The sequence below is a fragment of the Peromyscus maniculatus genome, chromosome 3 (genome assembly GCF_049852395.1).
Source record: "Peromyscus maniculatus bairdii isolate BWxNUB_F1_BW_parent chromosome 3, HU_Pman_BW_mat_3.1, whole genome shotgun sequence".
In the NCBI taxonomy this organism is placed as follows: domain Eukaryota; kingdom Metazoa; phylum Chordata; class Mammalia; order Rodentia; family Cricetidae; genus Peromyscus; species Peromyscus maniculatus.
This window is the reverse complement of record NC_134854.1, coordinates 119,102,591-119,127,567: the sequence shown is the minus strand read 5'-3', so window position 1 is coordinate 119,127,567 and position 24,977 is coordinate 119,102,591.

Genomic DNA, 24,977 nt, shown 5'->3' with positions numbered 1-24,977 from the left:
GGTGGGGAGGATTCAACCATGGAAAAGAAAAGGAAAATAAGAAGTGATGATCCTGAGTATTTCATATTTTAAATGCCTAGAGGCTGAAGGATGAGTCATTGCAAAGAAGTAAAACAAAAAAAAAAAATGAGACTTTAGGTTTTAGAGGGCAAAGATACATGTCCCATTCTTCCATGATGGCCTTCCTAATTCCACTGAGAAGGTAGGAACAAACAGAAAACAGCCCCTTTGTATGTACACTAGCAACGCCTTCTCCTCCCTGCACCTGCTCCCATTTGCTTCCCTGCTCTTCTGGTAATGGAATAAGCTTTCCCTTTGGTACCCTCACTATGGTCTTGGATGCTGTGATCTCACACCCCTGCTGCTTTCCCTTCCACTTTCCCTTTTGTATCATTAGCTGAAACCCTGTAGGATCACCAGCCTCTTCAAAATGATGCTCCTGAGATGCAATGCCCTTCCACTTGCCTTAAACCCTCCTTCCCCTTTAAAGGGAAGCTCGGTAATTCTTTTCTTTTGTCCTCACTTCTTCACCTCCCATCTGTCTTGAAAACACTCCAATCACGTGTTTACCTGGACTGCTCCATCGAATCATTCTTGTCAAACTGGTGTCTTGCCAAATTTGATTGCCTCTCTGTCCTTGTCTTGTTCAACCTCTCAACACATTGACATGACCAATCACTTCTTTAAAACTTTCAGGGCTGCCTGTCCAGGTCACTGAAGTCACCTGGATTCCCACCTGTTTCCTGGCTATTCCTTCACTCTCCTTCATTGGGATTTCTTATTCTGACTTCTAATGTTGGGGTCCAGCCTTAGAAAATCTACATCTGTTTGTATTTGTCCCTCAAGACTTCATCTCAAGTGGGCCTGGTAGTACAGGCCTGCTATTTAGGAGGCTAGGGCAGGTGGATTCGAGATACAAGGCCAGATTAGGATATTTTTGAGAGATCTTTTCTCAAAATAGAAGATGAAAGAGAACTGGGGCTCTAGCTTAATGATAAGGAGCTTGCCTAGGATCAACAAGGCCCAGGATTCAACCTCAGGACTAGAAAAGTTCTAATTACATCTCCCAGCTGTATGCACCCCTGTAAGGTTCTGTCCCTCACATTATATCTCTAGTCTTACCATCTTCATTAGTATTATTACTAGGCACTGATCTTCCTTCAGCTGTATAAATGTGCACTTGTACACCTCTAATATACAATAGAACTCTCATTTTTATTGCCTCTTGGCCCCTAACCCTGCCTCTGCAAGTTGGGTTTTCTAGAAGATGTTGAGACAGAGTTTGGTGTGCAGAAGATTCATGAAATATCTACATCTCTAGCGAGGGAAATAGATTGAAAAGAGGGAGACATTTCTTGAATGCTGGCCCTTCACAGTCTTGAGTCACTCTCTGGAGAGTCCTGTGGTACACAGAGCTCATGAAATTTGTCCATGTGGAGTTTAAGTGAATGGGTCTCCTTTATGATAAGTCCCATTTTGTGGGTCATTGTATGTAGAATTTCTGAGAAAGAGGAGACTCTAGGATGAGGCAGTAATCTGTAGCCAAGCCAAATTCTAAAGAAATTGATGGCACATCATGAGGCTCCTTCTCCAAGTCCATTTCTCTGCCATTACTAAAACACTTTGGGTCACCTACCAATTTTCTAGGGCAGAGCAGCACCTTTGTGTGTCAGTTTGACATGCACTATGCTTTGTGAATCTGGGTATTTTGCTAGTTTTTGATATCTTAGCTTAAGTTCAAAGTATTCCTTATATGGTATTGGTACATTTCCTCCCACTTATTCTTCTCTGATTATGCTTGTGACCTTTGTAAAAACACTGCCCATTCTATTTAGTTTCAAACACATCTTTTAAGACCTACTTATGACACTGAATCTTGGACATCATGATATTCATATTTCTGGAAATAAATACCCAGTCCTTATATAAAGATAAGCAGAAAAATATGGTAGAAACCAGTGTTGTGCAGGGATTTCTATAAATATCTATAAATAAATTTCTATAAATATTTGTTCCATGTATGCGTGTAGTTTGTGTTCATGTGTGCATGCATGTTCTCCGGTGTGCGTGTGTGTGCGTGCATGTATCCAGAGGTTGATGTTGAAGGTCTTCCTTAGTCAATCTCCATCTCATATATTGAGGCATGGCTGCTCATTTAAACTCAGACCTTGCCAATTGGCTAGTATAGCAGACTAGCCTGTTCCAGGGAATCCCTTGTTCCTATCTCCCCCATACCATACCTAACCAACATTTATGTGAGTGCTGGGGAGCTCAACTCCCGTCTTCATTGTTGCACAAGCTACTTGCTCATGGAGCCATTTCCCCAGCTCCACCTATAACCATCACCATCTACAATTGGCTTAGCATCTTTCAAGCAAGGTTTTTCCCAAATCATATCTTTTCCTACCGAAGCTAAGAAATTGAAAAACTCTGAAAAGTGGTACACAAGATGACTCCATACTTTCTTAATAGTGAGTTTTGGAAAAAAAAATACACTATCTTGTATTCAGTCACATGTCTTATTTAAGTCTACATAAAAACTAGATAGAGCTGTCTCAATGGGTAAAGTAAATCTTACTTTATATACTGAAGTTAATTCCTCATAGGCTCAAACAACAAAACCACTACTCTTCAAAGCATTGCATCTTGAGAAAACTCTGCATTTTGTGGCTTGCCTGAATTTCATTTTCTATATAAAATTTCTTTTGAAAACCTAAGGCCCTCACGCCAAAGTGACAGACCTTTAATGCAAAGTGCCAACTTTGTTTTTCATTACACATGGGTTCAGAAATCCAATTTCATGTCTTATAACCTACATTGAGAAAGTGTGGCTTCTCCTCTCTTCTGGAGTTGTTTTGCTCATTAGGGACAGACAGATTCTCTTCTTAAATTAAGAACCAATAACGAGAGTACCCAAGGGAGTTCTTGCTTTCAGCCCAAGTCCCTGCAGTGCACACAAAGCACATCTATGTTCTACTGGAGTCTGTGTGCATTTCTGTCCCCTCACTCTGCCAAGACCTCAGGGATGTGCAAGTACAAATATGACAGATGAAATGGTAGAGAAGGTGTGTCCTGATTAGGAAGCTCAACAAGTGGAAAACATTGAAATGACTCTTTAAAGTGTAGACGAATTTCTAAACAGTCTTATTAAATAAGAAACACAGAGCCAAATACAGGGGTGCAAGCCGTAGAGATCAGAGAAATAGCCGCCAACTAACCTTAGCTCACCACCTCGCTGTAGCTTCCCAAGAGAGTGCCTTCCTGACTAACCTGTGCCTTTATTGCCTTGCTGTTCTGCCTTCTCATTGGCTCTTAACCTAGCTACCTCGTTTCCGTGTCACTGCCTGTCTATACAGACCTCCAGGTCTCCATGGTTGGTACTGGGATTAAAGGCATGTTTCATCACACTTGACTGTGCCCTTGAACACACAGAGACTCCGCCTGCCATGTGATCAGATTAAGGGTGTGTGCTACCACCATCTGTTTATGCCTGGCTATGACGTCTGATCTCCAGGCAAACTTTATTTATTAACATAGAAATAAAATATCACATTTCAGCACAAATAAAATATCACCACATTTCCCCTTTTTTCTAATAAAAATAAAAAAGAATAAAAAAGTTATAACTAATATAAGAAAAACTATATAGTAAGTATAATAACTACAATATCTACAATTAATAAATATATCAACAATGTCTAGTCCATTTGCATTTTAAAAACTCTGAGAAAATATTCCATTATCTATCCTATTTTGGTAAGTCCAAATGTGCCTCATTCACTTTTTATCCTAACTTGTATTACCAACAGAAAACTATCTTATAATGTCTTTCAATTTTATACACTTTATGTCTCTGTAGTGAGTTTCTTTTCTGAAATTCTTAACAAGGAAAACTATAACTATAACTATCTAATCTTCAACTCCCCCAGAGACCCAAGAAAAAATAATATTACCTAGTAAAACAGGAGTTGCAAACAAGCAACTTCCAAAAAATGTGAGTTATGACAGAAACAGCCAGCTATCTGGACAGTCACTCAAGTTTCCTCTGCACGTTGGGGCACCATTTTTGGCCTACAGGCTTAGTGTATCTGACAGATTCATTTGTGAAGTAGGATGTACACAAGATCTACAGTTTGACCTCACATTTTGTGCAAGTCATCATGTACCAGATAAACCTGAATTCCGACAGTGTCCTGTCATGATTCAGGATTTTAAATTCTGGAAATTGTGTTTTTGGAATTTGGCTGTCCATTCTTTTCAGCTTGTGGGTGACTTCATCTCAGCATCCCATTCTTCTCTGCATCCCATTCTTCTTGGCTTGTGGGTGGCTTCATCTCTTTTATTAAATGCCAGTCTACCATTGAGAGGTTAGACTCTATTAGCCTAGTTACTCTTTCAAGAATAACTGTTTCAGCTACTGTTCCACTGCACACCAGAAGCTACTGGTCCATTGCCTGTTCAGTTGCCTTTGAAGAAAGGGGCACTATACCTTTTCCAGATCTCAAAGCTACTTCAGTGATGGTGCCATATAGTCCTGGCCTCAGAGGATTCCTGTTGCTAAAGCCACAACTGCACTTGTCTGGGCAAGGATCGGTAGTCCTTTGTTTGGTGTCCTGCTTGTCCATTTTGGATGGCATACTGTCAGCAGTCAGTTCAAGGGCACTTTGTTGTCCAATGGCTAACTTTTGTCACAATGAAAGTTAACTCCATATGCAGTTTTCTTAAATGCCCATATCTTCTCTAAAGTAGATTGATGCTGCCAGGAGCCAACATGTCTCATAGTCATAAAAAAAGAAAAAAAAATCTAAGTTATTAAAACATTTTAAATGCCATATTCTGTAGATCTCTGAAAGGTTTGAAGATGACATGTCTATCTAATATATATCTCTGCTTATCCTTTAAAACATACCTAATATGACTACAATTTTGATTGTAATGTCTAACTACTAATTTTTATTTCTTTATATCCTAATAGTTGATAATAATAATATTCAAGGATTAGCAAATTGCTAATTTACATTGTTAAATGATCTGTATAGTACAATATCCTGAACAAGATTAGAAATATATGTACAGCATTTCTAACAATATCAATCTCAATATATAATATATATATATACACATATATACATACATACATGCATATATATATATACATATATATATATAATCCAATCCAATGTAAAGTATCTAAAACTAGTAACTGTCTTTTAAAAGTAGATTAAATAATCTATCTTTTTATCTATATCATATCTATATCCTCTCTTTTCTTTTTCAGAGTAGATTCAATAATCTACCCTCTATCCTATCATTTCTATTTATCTTTTTTCTTTTTCTTCAAATAAGAACCTTAAATCTAATCTCCTTTGTTTAGCCTTTTTCCTAACCATTAACAACAACTTGTAACCAAATCTCTTAAACAATGAAAAATTTTGCAGACCTGAAACCCACTGAAAAGACCAAAAACTACCTGCCCCATACCATGCTTGGGAATGTGGGCATTGTGTTCTTAAAATTGCTTCCTGCTGGTTGTGGGTGAAGGCATCTTTAGGGGATTCTGAAAAGCAAAATTTTGGGTTAGTTTTCAAGTTCTAGGAAAGGTACCTATATCATTTGTTGTCCAGTCTCTGCATAATGCCAAAGGTCAGGGCTTATCACAAGTCCTTGTTCAAGTAGTCTGTGAAACGATCCTCTCAGCTAGCAATCTTGAAATTGTTCTGAGCAGTTTGTAGTTCAAAACTGATCTTTGGGTGATTTTTTGCCAGCTTAGTGGGATTATTATTGTTCATGTGGAATTGTTGTTGTGGGGCCTCATCATCTTTCTGGAGACTTCAAATTTGATGTTAGGCCTGGTTGTGATTCCCTGCAGAAAACTGATAGAGACTTGAATACAAAAATATGTCGAGGCAGCTAATTGAAGCCTTTTTATAGAACCAGTTAGTACTCTATATGACCATTAATATCATAACAAAAGTTTAAAAAATATAATGTCGAGGTAGATAATATTGTCTTTTGGGCTTGATACTTGCTGTTTCCTCAATTGCCCTCATTTTGCTCTTAAACTAAAGTTTAAACTGTAAAGAGTAGTGCCCTGAAGAGGGACTGGTCACATGGTCTAATTTTTTTCCCTTGGTCTAGAGGGGCCTGTGTTACATGGAGCTCTACTCAGCCTGACCCAGGCACATACTACATAGCCCCTTTTCTGCATGAGTTGCTTCCCATCTAATTTCTCCTCATAGCATTTTTTGGTCTACAGAATTTTAAATCCCATTCATTATTAGAAAACAACAACAAAACAAAGAGCACCAAATATTTATTGGCCATATAGAATGGTGTAAGGTATATGTAAGTGTTTAACCTGAATTGTCTCTGTGTCCTGTAAATTCAATTATCAACTCTATTTTTCAGATGAGAAAACAGAGGTTAAAAGAGCTAAGGGGTCTGGAGACACAGCTCAGTTGGTGGAGAGTTTTTTTAGCATGTGCACAATGCCCTATGTTGGATTCTCAGAATTGAATAATACTGGGCATAGTGGTGAACTTGTATTCTAGCAGTTGGGAGGTAGAAAGTGGAGGATCATAAACCAAAGGTTGCTGTGGGATGTTCTGTATGGCAAATGTGTTAATAAATAAAACACTGATTGGCCGGTAGCCAGACAGGAAGTATATCTGGGAATAACAGAGAGGAGAATGGAGGGAACAGGAAGGGAAGGGGGAGACTGCCTGGAGCCACCACCAGGACAAGGAAGATGTAAGGTATCAGTAAGCCACGAGCCACGTGGCAAAGTATAGATTAGTAGAAATGGGCTGAATATAAGAATAAGAGCTAGACAATGATATAGGCCTGAGCTAATGGCCAAGCAGTTTAAATAATATAAAAGTCTGTATGTTTATTTTATAAGTTGGTAAAAGACTGCTGGGGCTTGGTGGGACCTGGAGAGAAAACTCCAGCTACAAAAGGTCATTATTGGCTACAAAGAAAGTTTAAGACCAATGTCAACTACATGAGACCTTGTCTTAAGAAAGAGAAGAACTGCACTAGGCTTTCTTTTGGGCTACCATCCAGCACCCAAAATCATGACAAGGAGACTTCTTATTAATTTTGAATGCTCAGCCTAGCTAAGGCTCATTTCTGGCTAGCTCTTTCACTTAAATTTAACTGTTTCTCTTTATCTACCTTTTGACTCAGGGTTTTTTTTTTTTTAAACCTTCTTTCTGTATATCTTACTTTCACTGGTTCTTGTGTCTGTCTGTCTGTTTGGCAGCTGCCTGGCTTCTTGCCCTGGCTGTTCCCCTCTCTTTCTCCCTCATTCTTTTTTCCTTCTTTCTCTTCTTAGATTTTTCCTCCTATTTATTCTCTCTGCTCACTAGCTCTGCCTACCCTTCTCCTGCTTAGCTATTGGCCATTCAGCTTTTTATTAGAGCAATTAGGTGCCTTAGGCAGGCAAGGTGAAACAAATGCAACACATCTTTATATAATTAAAGAATGCATCATAAACAAATGTAACACATATTTACACCGTTAACAAAGGCAGAAGAAACAAATGTAACACACCTTCCCATCATTAAAGTAATAGTCCACAGCAGAAACAAATATAACACAGCTTTGCCTAGTTAAAATAAAATTCCATAACAAGGCATCTAAGTGATGACATGAACAAAAATTAGGTGGGGGTCTTCCTGAAAATGAGGCTCTTGGTCTGTGCATAGCATCCATTCTCAGTTGAAGTGAATAAGTAAATTAATACTGTTTCAGGACACAGAGCCAATTCCCAGAAGTCTAGCAACTAATTTGTAAGCCTACAAAGCTAAAAACAAACAAACAAACAAACAAACAAACAAACAAACAAACAAACAGAGCTTGGATCCTTCTATTAAATCTGATGGGATAGAACCAACATGATACTGTCCCCAACTTGATTAGTATTCTGGAATATCAGGGTCTCAACAGTCTCATTGGCTTTGACTCAAAGCAAACTTCTGTGAAATTGTAGTGACCACAATTTCTAGAAGAAAATGTAGTGAATGTGAAGTACTGTTTACTCCTCAGCTTCTTATCCTCCATTCCCATCATGTGAAGCTGGTCTTAGCTCACACTGAGTGCTGACATTGGTTTAATTTATAACTATGGGCTTTTTTTTTTGGCAAGATAGAGGAGGACATCTTTTCTTGTCCTTTAAAATTCTGCTGTAACATTGTTCTATGTCTTTTTTTTTTTTTTTGTAAAGTGAGCACAATAGGGTTATCAGCATGCAACTTGACACATTTTTATGTGACACTTGGCACATGAACATTTTATTAATCAGACTTTGTCTTTCCATCCATCCATCCATCCATCCATCCATCCATCCATCCACCCATCCATCCATCCATCTTAAATAACTTTTTATTTTTGCAATGAGTAGATGAAATGAGATTCATACATCCAATCAAATACAATCAAATACCTGCTTGTCTAATAGAGCCAACAGCAAGCTTCCTGTATAGCCTGACTCAACTATATTTTTGTTAAAACATTGTACTGAGTTTGACGTGGAATTACAGAACTGCTTTTTAGGTTGATCGCCAAACACACAAATTAGTTAAATAATAGGAATAGTGACTCCATGCAGTGATGGCAAGAGAGAGGCAATTACATAGGGTATACTGCTGCTTTTGATGTGCAAAACTCTTCTAACAGACTGCCTCACTGGAATTTCAATTCTTATTTTTTTATGGTGTTAATGCATACTATTTTTCATGGGCAAAAACAAACGATTGTGTTGAGGAATAATTTGCCACCTCTTCTAGCAGAGTTTGAGAGAACTGTTCAAAGCCATACGATTGATGAATTATTTATAAACTATAGCACTAACATCTCATTGCACTCCGATTGCTAAGGGTCTGTCTGGCTCTCCAATAGATCCTGTCTTTTCTTTTTCTTCCCTGGGCATAGATCACTTGCCCATTTTAAATTGTAACAAGTAGAAATTTGGTGGAAAGAATGACATTTTATTTCAAAAATCGCCAATGGCGCAATAGACAGTAAAGAAAATTGCCCTTTCCCTAGTCACACTGAAACTTCCAGGGACACAAAATTAGGAGGCAATGGAGTTGAATAAGCAAACACTTTAAAATAAAGTCAAGATGATTTCCCATCAACGAGAATGATATCCTATGTTTTATATAAGAGTTCAGATTAAATGAATATAGGAATAAAATGCTAGGCAGGCTAAGGTTTACCACTTCATTCTCATAGCGTCTGTTACATATTTATTGGAGTTATTGCTTCCTGTCAGACCCACACCAAATAGCACTGCCTACCAACTCTCTTTTTAGTTACCTAAACTGCCCAGCACAGGAGTCATCAACTATGGTATTCTTGTAGTCCTCCTTTTTTCTGAACTTCGCTTGACCAAACCATACTTTAGTCCTATTACTTGTCTATCTTGTGGTATTTACAGATAATGTACTTTACCATCCCCATTTTATAAGAAAAGCAACAAAAATATGGAAGTAAATAACCAGCCCTGGAGGCAGACTGCAAATCTTGTTTTATATAATTTTAAAATTAGTTTGTGTCAGGAACTATTGGGACAGTGAGTAAAAAATGTATTACTCCAGTTCATTAATCACTACACAACCACTACATGCATACACACATACATACAATAACACACATATGTGTGAATATACATAATAGATATAAGACAACATATAAAATTTATAATATGCATTATATAATGCATATTATGTATAAGCATATATATGTACTCAAATGCACTTGTTTATTACAAAATAGTGAACCTAGTTCAGGGTATTAATATCATTATTGCTCAATAAAAATAGGATTATGATACATGGGCCATATATTACAAATTAGATTTTTAAAATATCCTTATGTACTTAAATGTATTGTATTTTCTTCACTGCTCCCCAGTCTCAAGAAACTACCTGGACTACTGGAATAACATCCTAACTCATGGATTCTTAACCTGGTTCTATATATAAAATTCAGGGGAATGTTTAAACTTGTATGAAATTAGAAATTCTTCATTTTCACTAGTGTCTGAATAGGACATTGGGCATATCATTAAAAATTGACTCTGTGTTGATACAGTAGGACTTTAAGTAGAATCTATGACATACTAACTAAAACCATTATAGAAAAATTTTATGCATTACAGAGGTTGATGGTATGTTGAATATTGATATACACCATGCCTTTGGCATAATTGTTGGTTTATCACTAAGATCCTACTATTTGATGGGTTCATGGATACATATTTTACTGAGTAGCAGATTTTATTTAATATTTCACTAATTGCATTTTGTGCAACTCTTCTTGTATTTAATCTAAGGTTTGTTAGTGACTTATAAAGGCAAACCCATCAGAATAATACCCGATTTCTCAATGGAGACTTTGAAAGCCAGAAGGACCTGGACATATGTAATGCAGACACTAAGAGACCATGGATGTCAGCCTAGACTAATATACCCAGCAAAACTTTGAATCATCATAGACAGAGTGAACAAGACAAAGCCAAATTTAAACAATACTTATCCACAAACCCAGCCCTACAGAAAGCACTAGAAGGAAAATCCCAACCGAAGGAAGTCAGATACACCCACGAAAACATAGGCAAGAGATAACACCACAGCAGTAAACCACAAAGAAGAGAAGCACACACACACACTACCACCAAAAAATTAACAGGAATGAACAATCACTGGTCATTAATATCCCTTAATATCAATGGACTTAGTTCACCTATAAAAAGACACAGGCTAACAGAATGGATATGAAAGCAGGACCCATCTTTCTGTTGCATACAAGAAACACACGTCAAATTCAAAGATAGATACTACTTAAGAATAAAAGGCTGGGAAAAGTCTTTCCAATCAAATGGTCTTAAGAAGCAAGTGGGTGTAGTCATCCTAATATCCAGCAAAATAGACTTCAAACTAAAATCAATCAAAAGAGAACAAGAAGGACATTACATACTCATCACAGGAAAGATCCACCAAGATAAAGTTTCAATTCTGAACATTTATGCCCCAGACACAAGGGCATCCACATATGTAAAGAAACATTACTAAAGCTTAAATCACATATAAAACCCCACACATTAATAGTGGGAGACTTCAACACTCCACTCTCACCACTGGACAGATCTACCAAATCTAAACTTAACAGAGAAATAAAGGACTTAACTGATGTTATGACTCAAATGGACTTAATCGATATTTACAGAACATTCCATCCTAACAAACAAGAATATACCTTCTTCTCAGCACCCCATGGAACCTTCTCTAAAATCGACAACATACTTGGCCACAAAGCAAATCTCAACAGATATAAAACAATTGGAATAACCTCCTGTGTGCTATCTATCACACCACCATGGTTTAAAGTTAGATTTCAACAACAACAAAAACTACAGAAAACCTACAATCTCATGGAAATTGTTAGACAATTGAAAAAGCTGTCAGATTCCAAAGAGCTGCACAAAGTTTTGACTTCACTGTTATTCATTTCACTCATTTTGGTCATCAGTTCTTCTCATGCAATGGCCTCAGTGCTTCCTGTCACAGATTAAATGTACCACTTATCTCTCCCACTCATCCCCTCAAAGACTTCCTAACACTATGTGAAAGCTAAAGTCCAATGCTTGAGCCATATAAGATGCAACACAGGTCATAGTCTCCTACCTTCCCTATCTTCATAAATCCATCTGTAGACATCTGCCTCACAGATGACTCTGTTTGGAACCTTGCATCAACTTCTTTGCAGATTTTCTTCCCAATGGCTGGAACAGGTTATCTCCACAGATCCCAGTGTCATCTTACTAAAGAGACTTTCCCTGTCTTACTTAAAATAATTTCCACAATCTTATCATTCTCATGTCCTCATAGACTGTTGTCTCTCTCTCTCTCTGAGCATTAGGGACTATGTATGCCAAAAATCTGAACAAATAAACTGCATATAGGGAAAACTAACATATGAACAATAGATCAGTAAGGCACAAAATGAGACACCCAAGGACTGATCAAAGGAGATTCAAGATTACTTCCTATTTTGCCGAGGTCTCTGCAGGCCACATGGAATAGTAAAGTGATCTACATGATTTGACAACAGGCCAGGTGATTTGGCCTCAGTACTTAGCCAAGGGAATACTGAGAGATCTGAGAAAAACCAGCATGTGGTCTCCTGTGGTTTGGGAGAATGAGCTCTTAGCTTATTGAGCTGGGGATTGCTATATAAACTCGTGAAGGCCCATGTTTCTCAACTGTAAAATGGAGATACTATCACTATCTAATCCTTAGGGAAGTATAAGAGTGGAATGAAATAAGGCAAGCATTTAACTTCGCACCTCGTACATGGTAAGTGCTCAGTAATGGTTGGTTATTGTCACCTTTATTGTTTCCATTATAGAAATGAATCATCCATCAGTAGTGCTATAAAATTTCAACCAGGGCTTCTTTACCTGGGATCTCACAAAAGGTTTCAAGGGGTTATGGGCCCTTGAATGTAAATTCCTATACACTGGGGATAGGAATGTACACACACACACACACACACACACACACACACACACAATTTTGAAATGAAAGCATGATGCATTCCTATCATACCCACTTCTTGCCACCAGAGATGTCCAGAATCAATGTAAATATGTATATTGGTTGTGAAATAGTGTGCAATGAGATACAGGAAGCTGCTGGCTATATATACAAAGTAGGGGACCCTCCGCCCAACTCAGAGATGAAGGAAACATCCCTGTTATGGAAGTAAATACATGGGGGAATATAAATATACATATTAGTGGGATTTAGAGAAAAACATCCAAGTTCCAAGAAATTTACCACCAAGGGACAAAGGATTCCAAATTTCAACAGAGTAAAGGATCTCACACACCTGATAGCTAGTGGTAGTGATGGATGGAAGTTAGTATAAAAGTCGGGGAAGCAACAGTGGTACTTAAATTTTAGTATGCATCTAAATTCTCTGTGATGTGTGTTAAAATGTCCAGAGATTCTGATTTAGTCTGTGAACTGAGACTCATAAATCTGTCCTAGTAATAAGCACCCGAAGGAATTCTGATAGAGGTGGTCTAAGGTTTACTCCAAAAAGGATGGGACCAAAAAGAAAACACTAAAAGCATGTCTCTCGGCTTATCTCAGCCAAGTTCACCAGGAGACACAGCCTAGGTATCTAGGTTCAAGTCTCTAGGAAGAATAGAGACACATTTGCACTGAATGCCTTCTGTGTCTAATGTGCTGGAGACCTGTATACTGATGGTGGTTGACTGAGGCTTAGAGATTTTAATCATCTCCTTTTGGGGACCTAGCTCATATACACTGTGTTTTCTATCATTCATCCATTGTCTTTTTAATCTTAGGTCATCTTTTCCTCTGTCCTGGAATCCTAGATAGGTTCTGAATTGTCCCTGTGTTCATGTATTTGGAAGGAAGGCCTCCTTTGTAAATGCTATTAAATAAGCAAAACAAAGCATGGTCAAATTATTCTTGGTGGGAAACTCCTTGCCTCCATTTCCCCAACCTCCAGAGGAATAGTGCATTTCCAATCTCATGGATACCTGGGATGGCCCCATATTGGCTTAGCACTTTGCAAGTTCTGTGCTTATTTTGGGAAAGTTTTCCATGTTTTTATGCATCCCTCCATGTATGTGTATTAATTAGTTTTCTGTAGCTGCTATGGCAAATGGATAAAAAAAATAGATCATTTGAAAAGTAGACATTCTTTCATTTTTTTAGAAACCAGAAACCTGTAATCCTGATGTCAGCAAGTTGCACACCATCCAAAATCTTTAAAGAACAATTTGTTCCTTGTCTACCATCTGTGGCCTCAGAGCTTCTTCACTTGTGTTTGTCCAACCCCAACATCTGTCTTCATAGTCACATGGCCTCTGTACCATCTTTTCCATTGGATCATTTGATTTAGCGTTCAGCTGGATCACAAATGATAATCTCAGTTTGAAGTTCTGCATTTAATTGCAATAATAACATACTATAGACTGGGAGACTTAGACATTTATGTCTCACAGTTCTAGAGAGAATGCTGAAGATCTAAGTTCCCATAGGACAGTGTCTGCTGAAGGTCTTGTCCTTGGTTCCCAGGCAGCTACCTTCTTGCTGTGCATTCAGATGGTAAAGGAAGAGAAAGCTCTAGTCTCTCCTTCTTGTCAGGACACTAATACCATCACTGGAGGCTGCAGTGGTTTAAATGAGAAATGTGCCACACAGATTCAGGCATTTGAACAATTGGACAACAGTGGGTTGTACTGGTACTGTTGGGGAAGTTTAGGAGGTGGGTCTGGGATTTGAGAGTATATGGCCTCATTATACTTCCAGTTTGCTCTTTGCACTTTGTGCTTGCACTTGAGATGTGATCTCCAAGCTTCCCGCTCTGGCTGCCTGGTACCATGCCTCCCCACAATAGTGTCCTCTTATTCCTCAGTAACTGTGTGCCCAAATAAATTCTTCCTTCCATAAGTTGATTTAGCTTGTGGCATTTTATCACAGCAACAGAAAGGCAACAAACACAGGGCCCCACTCTTATCTAAACCTAGTTACTTCCCAAAGGCTCCAGTTTTAAATAGAACTACATCAAGGCTTAGGACTTCAACATATAAATTTGAGGAGGATACAAATTTCCAGTACACAGCACCCACCTCTCCAAATATATCTATATTCAGAGATTCCAGAAGTTAGGAATGTTGCCCTCCCCCCAAGGCAAATTCAACTCACTACATACTATGAGCTTTTGGTTCCTGTAGTAAGCACTCTACCCTATTCTTCAATTTGTGCCTGCCTGTGCACACTTAAACATAAACCTCTTCCCTACGCTGACAGTACACCAACTGATGTTGCAAATTTTAACACAAGATAACTGTTGGTTACTGAGTACTACTGGGACTAGGTTATAGCTTCTTGCAAAAGAACAGCTTACTAATTCATCTAGATAAATAATATATACATGTACTCCCCTGTTGTGGGATATTTGTACACTGTGTGAAGATATGTTGTTGCTATGATTGGTTTAATAAAGAGCTGAATGGTCAATAGCTAGGCAGGAGGTATAGGTGGGACTTCTGGGCAGAGAGAAGAAATAGGAGGAGATAATTGAGGCACAGAGGAGACACCAACAAATCATGGAGGGAGTCAAACATACACAATGAAAGAAAGGTGAAAAGACACATGATAAAACATAGATGAATAGAAATGGGTTAATTTAAGTTATAAGAGCTAGTTAGGAGCAAGCCTAAGCTGTAGGCCAAGCTTTCATAATTAGTAAGAAGCCTACTATTTGGGAGCTGGCTGGTAGGACAGAGAAAGACTCATTACACTCCCCTCCTGGCAAAAGGGAATATGCAGACTAGGCAACAGATATGGCAGTAAGAGGATATATTCTGGAAGTTCTTAGGGAGCCTGGTTTTGGGTTCTTCTACCAGATCATTTACCCCCAAATTGGCCTAAGACCATTCATCTTGCCTTAGAACTGAACCCTGGTGATAGAACTGATGGATAAGAGATGGTTTCAGGAGAGAAGAATAGATTTTAACACTCTTTACCTGCTTGCTCATCACTAAAGCAATCCGCAGTTGCAAATGGTGGTAAGATTCCTTTGGATAATTTGCATTTTCTTTACAGTGAAAAATTGGCTTTTGGGAACCCAATAAAATACATCTTGCTGTGGAAAATTTTTAGCTGCCTCTATGCCAACCCTGGCTCAGCCAGGAGAAAGGGGCTATTAGTCAGATTAGGAAAGGTAATGGATGAGCCCGTGAAAAATAGGTGTTCCCACCAAGCAGGAGAAAGGCATTATATGGAGGAATGGTGGAGGCACTCAGCGGTGGAATAAAATTACAGCCTCTCTCACTCATAACCCATGGTCTTTGCTCATACACTGAATTAAATCAGACTTTTATTCATTTCACGGCACCCTCTATAAATAACTACTGAAGAATCTCTGAGTTGAAGAAAGGTCCAGAGTTTTTTCAACTTTGTGTACCCAAAAACCTAGTGTCAAGCCTGATGCTAATATATGGCCACCAATGTGGGCTACATGAACATGTACATAGAAGCCATAGCAATTCTCTTAAAATATAAGACAGACTGGCTTCTCTTATGCTGCTCAGAGATTAAACTCCAAGTCCCTTTGATGACTTTCAAAGCTTTTCCTGGTCTGACTGTGAGTTCCCACATCAATCTCACCTACTCACTATTGTTGTACGCCTCTCATTCTTCCCCAGCTGCTCCAGCTTACTGATCTTGTTCTTGCCTCAGGACCACTGTGCTTCCCAACTCCCCTGTCCATTCTCCACTTCCCTTAAATATCTGCATGGCTTACTCCCCCAGACTTTTTGCTTCCACAATCATCAAACCCATAATCTGCAATGTCCAGCATCATTCCCCAACACTTTCTGCTTCTACTCATTGTTTTAATTTTTTTTATTTTACTTGTTTTTTATTCATTCTAAGAGTGAATATATATACACTTGAAAGAAAGTGGCCCCCATAAGCTCAAAGGGAGTTGTACTATTAGGAAGTGTGGCTTTGTTGAAATAGGTTCGACCTTGTTGGAATAGGTGTGACATGGTTGGAACAGGTGTGGCCTTGTTGGAGTAGGTGTGGCATTGTTGGAATAGGTTGTGTCCTTGTTGGAATAGGTGTGGCCTTGTTGGAGTAGGTGTGGCATTGTTGGAGTAGGTGTGGCTTTATTGGAATAGGTGTGGCCTTGTTGGAATAGGTTGTGTCCTTGTTGGAATAGTTGTGTCCTTATTGGAATAGGTTGGCATTGTTGGAGGAAGTGTGTCTCAATTCACTAGCTGCTATTTGCCGATCAAGAGGTAGAACTCTCAGCTCTTTTTCTGGCACCATGTCTGCCTGCACACTGCCATGCTTTCTGCCATTTTGATAATGAACTAAACTTCTGAACTGTAAGCCAGCCCCAATGAAAAGTTTTCCTTTATAAGAGTTGCCGTGGTCAGGGTGCATCTTCACAGCAATAAAACCCTAAGACTGATATATTTGCCTTTTATCTCAATAAGTTGTAAACTCCTCCAAAGTAGGAGACTCATGATTTTTGCTTACTGTTATATGTTAAAATAGTGCCTGCATCAGAGCAGTTACACAATAAGGATTTGTGAGGCGGGGAAGCATTGCCGTTTGTGCAGTTTGTGTCAGGCAACTAGTGATTGCATGAACAAAACTGTGAGTTGGCACCGAACACTGTTGCTCTAACTTAGGACCAGGATTTTCTACAAAATTCACCTGGAAGTGATGCAAATATTGAGCCAGCTGGGAGGTGTGCAGGAAAAAAATTCTGGAATTTATTTGTGATTCTCCAACCTTGACAGCTAGGAGGCTTTGTGCTAATGTGCAGGTTGGAGCAGCAAGCACAGTTTAGCTCAATATTACAAATCAGTCTACGACTTTGTGCTGGTCAATAGGAAACAGTCAGATGCATGTTCTGATTTATTAAACATGTCTTCATAATTAAGATGAAATAGCTGGTACAGGAGTATTTCCCTGACTGCTGCCTGGGTCTCAGAAAAAGTTCAGTGAGAAATAAGCTCTTAAAACTTAGATGAACTGCCTTGGGGAGGGCCATGTGGTTCTTTTCTGGTGGAGAAAAGTAGAAAAATATTGTAAAATTCTAAACTCCAGGGTGAACTGTAGATGCTTACTTATAAATTTAATAAGACAGATAAATTCTCTGAAAAAAAATCTATGCTATTTCTTTGGCTCTTTTGGCATGGAAAATGTGGGAACTCATGTCACTGGTTAGGAAAGCTTCATTAAGGGCTGGAGAGATGGTTCAGCACATAAGAGTGCTCACTGCTCTGGTAGAGGACCTGAGTTTGGTTTCCAGCACCCACTTGGCAGCTCAAAACCTCTAGTATCTCTGGTTATAGGTTATCTGGTGCTATCTTCTAACTCTGGTCTCTTACACACACGTGGTTTACACAAACTCACACAGGGTCATACACACGCACATTAAAAACTTCATTAATGTCATGTCCTCCATAGAGCAAAACAAGTCATTGGGGAAAGAGACCCAGGCCATGTCACATCTCATGAATATATTTAGGGTCAGGGATAGGAGAGAGAGGGAGAGATAGTTACATCCAGACATCCATTGAACAAGACTTCTTGGGTAATGATATTAAAGAATGCCAACACTGGTCAATCCAATGCCAGGAAAAGGAGAACTCAAATACATTCTAACCCAGAATATCTTTTGAATAATACAAATGATGGTGAATAAAAGGCATAAGGATATGTGTGAAGAAAAAACCCCTCAATTTATCATATTTTGGAGCATAGACTGTAGAGTTCCCTGCAACCAAGGATTCAAGAAAATTTTATGTAGTGAATAACAACAATGGATGGGAAATTATATGAATTGTGCATGTCATTTAATGCAGTTCTCATCACAATCTTACTAAGCAGGCAATGGTATCCCAATTTATTGATAATCATTTGCACAACAGTGCTAAGTTGGAGCAAGTTTTTAGATTAATAAGAAGTATTTTTGGAAAAGCCAGTCAATTTTTTCAAGTCAAAGCACTGGTGTTGGCAAAAAGCACTGGTGTGCACCTGGGTCTCTCTTCCTAAGTCTTTTCTTGTTCTATCATTATTTCATGGGAAGCTTTGGAGAACAGAATGAGATTACACCTTCCAGAAATATAAAATTTTCTAGAAAATAACCCATTTCAAACTCAGTCACCAAGTATGGCATTGCAGGAAGTGCAAAGCTTCAGTCATGATTATGGATAAATTCACATTTCCTCTCAGCTTCAACTATGTTTCTTAGTCTACTTGGTTTTCCTTACAAATAATATTCCAAGATATACTCCTCTTTCCAAGGTTTTTGAATGTGAACTGTTGTACCCAAGTGAAATTTCTTAACTGCCATGGACAGACACTATGTAGTTTCCCAAACTTAGTGTTTATGCTCTTTGCAGCCATCTTGCATTTATTTGGGAATGTTACAAACCACACTTGAGAAAAGGCCTGTTTCTGATTTATTTTGATGTGTCATAATGAACTTTGGGAGCATGAAAATAATAGGATTGTGTGAAAATGGATTATAGTGCTATGCTCAGTAAGAACTGGTGGCCAGATATGCTTTTAAAGATACACCATATGAAGTTGAGCATTGTTCTTTCGAGGTCTGTAAAGAATCGTGTTGGAATTTTGATGGAGATTGCATTGAATCTGTAGATTGCTTTTGGTAAGATTGCCATTTTTACTATGTTAATCCTACCGATCCATGAGCATGGGAGATCTTTCCATTTTATGATACTTTCTCCAATTTCTTTCTTCAGACTTAAAATTCTTGTCATACAGATTTTTCATTTGTTTGGTTATAGTTACCCTAAGATATTTTATATTATTTATGGATATTGTAAAGAGTGTTGTTTCTCTGATTTCTTTCTCAGCCCATTTATCATTTGTATATAGCACGGCTATTGATTCTTTTGAGTTAATCTTGTATCCAACCATATTACTGAAGGTGTTTATTAGCTGTAGGAGTTCCCTGGTAGAATTTTTGAGGTCATTTATGTATACTATCTTATCATCTGCAAATAGTGAAAGTTTGACTTCTTCCTTTACAATTTGTATCCCCTTGATTTCCTTTTATTGTCTTACTGCTCTAGCTGGAACTTTGAGTACTATATTGAATAGATATAGAGAGAGTTGGCAGCCTTGTTTTATGCCTGATTTTTGTGGAATTACTTTGAGTTTCTCTCCATTTAATTTGATATTAACTATCAGCTTGCTGTATATTGCTTTTATTATGTTTAGATATTTACCTTATATCCCTGATCTCTCCAGAACCTTTATCATGAAAGGGTGTTGGATTTTCTTAAAGGCTTTTTCAGTATCCTGTGAGATGATCATGTGTTTTTTTTTCCTTTTCATTTGTTTATATGGTAGATTACATTGACAGATTTTCATATACTGAACTATCCCCACATCTCTGGGATGAAGCCTACTTGATCATATTGGATGATTTTTGTATGTATTCTTGGATTCAGATTGCCAGTATTTTTGTATCAATGTTCTTGAGGAAGATTGGTCTGTAATTCTCTTTCTTGGTTGCATCCCAGTTTTGATATCAGGGTAACTGGCCTCATAAAAAGAATTTGGAAATGTTCCTTCCATTACTAGTGTGTGGACCAATTTGAAGAGTATCGGTATTAGCTCTTCTTGAAATTCTGATCGATTTCTGTGCTGAGACCATCTGGCCCTGGGCTCTTTTTTCTTTTTTTGGTTGGGAGACTTTGTTTGTTTGTTTGTTTGAGATAGGGTTTCTCTGCGTAGCTTTGGATTTTTTTTTTGGTTGGGAGACTTTTTGTTTGTTTGTTTGTTTGTTTGTTTGAGATAGGGTTTCTCTGCGTGGCTTTGGAGCCTTTCCTGGAACTCACTGTGTAGCCCATGCTGGTTGGGAGATTTTTAATGATTCTTCTATTTCCTTAGGGGTTTTAAATCCCAACTTCATATGGAAAAACAAAAAACCCAGGATAGCTAAAAACAATCCTGTATAATAAAGGGAGGTATCACAATCCCTGACTTCAAGCTCTACTATAGAGCTATAGTAATAAAAACAGCATAGTACTGGCATAAAAACTGACATGTGTCTCAATGGAATCAAATTGAAGACCCTGATGTATAGCCACACATCTATGAACAACTGATTTTTGACAAAGAAGCCAAAATTATACAATGGAAAAAAGAAAGCATCTCAACAAATTGTGCTGTGTGGTGGTATTCTAATTGTACTGAAATGTGATTTTGATTGTATGTTAATAAATAAAGTTGCCCGAGGGTCAGAGCTATTAGAGCCATAGCAAGAGTGTGGCGGTGGTGGCACAGCCAGGCGGTGGTGGCACACGCCTTTAATCTCAGCACTTGGGAGGCAGAGCCAGGCGGATCTCTGTGAGTTCGAGGCCAGCCTGGGCTACCTGCACAAGTCCAAATAAAGCCTGCACAAGTCCAAATGAATCAAAGACCTCCAAATAAATCCAGTTATACTGAACCTGATAGAAGAGAAAGTGGGAAGTAGCCTTGAATGCATTGGCATAGGAGACAACTTTCTAAATATAATACCAGTAGTACAGCACCAACATCAACAATTAATAAATGGGACCTCCTGAAACTGAAAGGCTTCTGTAAGGCAAAAGACACTGTCAATAAGATGAAACAGTAGACTACAGAATGGGAAAAGATCTTCACCAACCCCACAACTGACATAGGGATGATCTCCTATATATATATATATATATATATATATATATATATATATATATATATATATATATAAAGAACTCAAGAAACTAGACATCAAAATACCAAATAATCTGATTAAAAATGGGGTACAGATCTAAACAGAGAATTCTCAACAAAAGAATCTCAAATGGCCAAGAAACACTTAAGTATTGTTCAACATCCTTAGCCATCAGAAGAATACAAATCAAAATGACCCTGAGATACTATATTACACCTCTCAGAATGGCTAAGATCAAAAACACTGAATACAGCCTATGTTGGAAATGATGTGGAGTAAGGGGAACACTCTCCCACTGCTGGTGGGAGTACAAACTTGTACAGTCACTTTGGAAATCAATATGGCAGTTTCTCAGAAACCTCAAGACCCAGCTATACCAATCTTGGGCATATACCCAAAGGATGCTCATTCATACCACAAGGACACTTGCTCAACTATGTTCATAGCAGCATTATTCATAACAACCAGAACTTGGAAACAACCTAGATGTTCCTCAACTGAAGAATGGATAAAGAAAATGTGGTACATTTATACAATGGAGTATTACTCAGAGGCAAAAACAACGACATCATGAAATTTGCAGGCAAATAGATGGAACTAGAAAAACTCATTCTGAGTGAGGACCCAGAAAGACAAACATGGTATGTACTCACTCATAAATGGACATTAGATGTAAAGCAAAGGATAATCAGGCTACAATTCACAACCCCAGAGAAGCTAGATAACAAGGAGGAATCTAAGAGGGACACATGGATTGCTCTGGGAAGGGGAAATAGATGATATCTCCTGGGTAAACTGAGTGGAGGTGATGGGAGAACATGATGAATCAGGTTGGTCAAGTTGGGGGCAGGATGGAGGGGAAGAGTAATGAAAGAGATATCTTGATAGAGGGGGCCATTTTGGGGTTAGGAAGAAACCTGGTGCCAGGGAAACTCCCAGGAACTCACTAAAATGACCTCATCTAAGACTCCTAGCAATAGTGGAGAGGGTCCCTGAACTGGCCTTCTCTTGTAATCAGATTGGTGACTACCCTAATTATCATCACATAGCCTTCATCTAGTAATTGATGGAAGCAGATGCAGAGCTCTAGGTGGCTAGCTGAAGAGAGGGAGGAGGAATTGTATTAGCAAGGAGGGTCAAGATCATGATGGGGGAACCAACAGAGACATCTGACTTGAGCTAATGGGAGCTTGTGGACTCTTGACTGACAGCTAGGGAGCCTGCATGGGACCGACTTAGGCCCTCTGCATGTGGGTGACAGTTGTGTAGGTTGGTCTGTTTGTGGGGCCCCTAGCAATGTGATCAGGACCTGACCATGGCACATGAGCTGACTTTTTTGAAACCTATTCCCTTTCTGAGATGCCTCCCCCAACCTTGATGCAGGGCAAGGAGCTTGGTCTGCCTCAACTTGATATGCCAATGCTTTGTTGACTCCCAAGTGAGGCCTACCCCTTTCTGAACAGAGGAGGAGTGGATAGGGGAGTAGGTGGAAGGTGAGGGGAGGGAACTGGAAGAGAAGAGGAAGGAGAAGCTGTGGTTGGTATATAAAATAAATGAAAAAAGAAAAAAAATTAATAAAAAATGAAAAACAATAAAGACACACCAATAAATCCTTTATCAGCACCTTGGAGAGCATCCCTGCCTACCAATGGTCCCCATGGTCATCTCCCATGGGGACCAAGGACTTGATGTTCCCCCACTTCAAAAATGTCTATCTGTCTATCTATCTATCTATCTATCTATCTATCTATCTATCTATCTATCTATCATCTATCTATATCACAAGTGTGTGTGTGTGTGTGTGTGTGTGTGTGTGTGTGTGTGTGTGGTGTGTGTGTATGCACACATGCCAAGGCATGCATGTGAAAGTCAGAGAACAACCTCAGATGTGACTCCTCACCTTCCACTTAGTTTTGATGTGAGGTCTCTTATTTGCTAGTGTCCAAGAGTTTGTTAATTCACCTGTCTTCACTCCCCATTTTGCTAATAGGAACTCTGGGATATGTGGGTTCTCATGCTTATGTGGCAGACTTTGCCCACTGAGTCAGCTCCCCAATCCTAATTACATATTTAAATTAGCATACAGAGTATTGGGTTTCATTATGGCATTTTCAAACAAAACTTGTTTTAGTTGATTCTCCTCCCCTCATCTCATCTCACTGTCTCCTTTCATCCTTCACACACTCTCCTTTCCACTTTCCTATCACATGTATCCTCCTGTCCCCCTCCTCCTTCCTCAACACCTCTGCTTACTTATGCCTCTGTATAACATCTGTGTGTGCTTTCCAAATCTCTCTCCCTTGTTATCAAGTAGGTGCAAGTGAAGTCTGGAAGGTGATTTGCAATGCTGGATTTGTCAATTTTGTAAAACCTTGTGCACATCAAACAAGCCCTTGATGGTCATATTTCCCATCAGCACATGCTACAGAATCCAGAGAAAAACTTTTCCTTACAAGCCTGGCTGACAGTTTTGTAAGATGCAATGATATTAGCTGGGGAGTCGGATGAGGGGAGGCATGACTACTGTTCCTGACACACTTTTCTAGGAAAGTCAGTTTCACCAGGCTCCAATTCCCTCATCTATAAAATAGCTGTCTATCTATCTATCTATCTATCTATCTATCTATCTATCTATCTATCTATCTATCTATCTATCTATCTATCTATCATCTATTTAATGTATGTTCGCATTCTTGAATGTATGTATATGAATATGTGCATCATGTGCATGCAGGAGCCCATGGGGATCAGAAGAGGGCATATAATCCCCTGAAACTGGAATTACAAGCACTGTGCGCTATCCTATGGGTGCTGGGAAGCAAATCTGGCTCTTCTGCCAGAGCAGGAAGCACTCTTAACTGTTGAGCCATCTCTCTAGCCTTGGGGCTTGTTTTTATAATCATGTAACCAACATACCTGGTCATTGCATCAGCACATTAAAGCAGTTTTGTTGGTGTTCTAAGGGGAAAAAAAACTCTATAGCTTTTTAAAGAACACTCTCATACATCTTGTTATGGAAACAACCAGCCAGACAGCTGGATATGTCAGATGTCAAAGAATATTGAAGCCTACCAAAACATCAGATTCTGTTTAAATAAGTTATTGTCTTATTTACAAAGTTGGCCATGTGCTACAGTACCATGAGATTAAAATCCACCAAATACTTTGGTCTTTTTTTTTTTTTTTTAATTTAAATGTCTCACAGCTGAGTTGAAAGAAAAGGCAAGTCCATGCTGAATGTAGTTATTGCTCCTTAGGGCTCCAGCTCAGCATGGAAGACCCTGTCTTGAGGATTTTGACAGAAGATAGAATAACAATAATTAGAATATTGGGGATTCATACATATAGGTGAAATAATTCCAGTGTATGGCAGCCCCTTCACTCTGGTAGGAAAATATACTGGGAAACATAAAGGTTTTGTGCTCTGAGAATATATTTAAATGTTAGGATTTTCTTTTCTGCTTGGGAACAGAAAGAGCTGTTCTGAGGATGGGGAAAGATTTCTCAAAGGTCTGAACTTAGAGGTTTTCCCATTCTCTCAGACTCGTACACAATTCTTCACCTCTCTACTCACACCCCCTGCACTGCCCTGTCTGATTTACTCTGCCTTTTAAGCCTGCCTTTAGGAAGATCATTGTGGCCCACACAGAATTAGTACTCATCATTACCACCCTCTT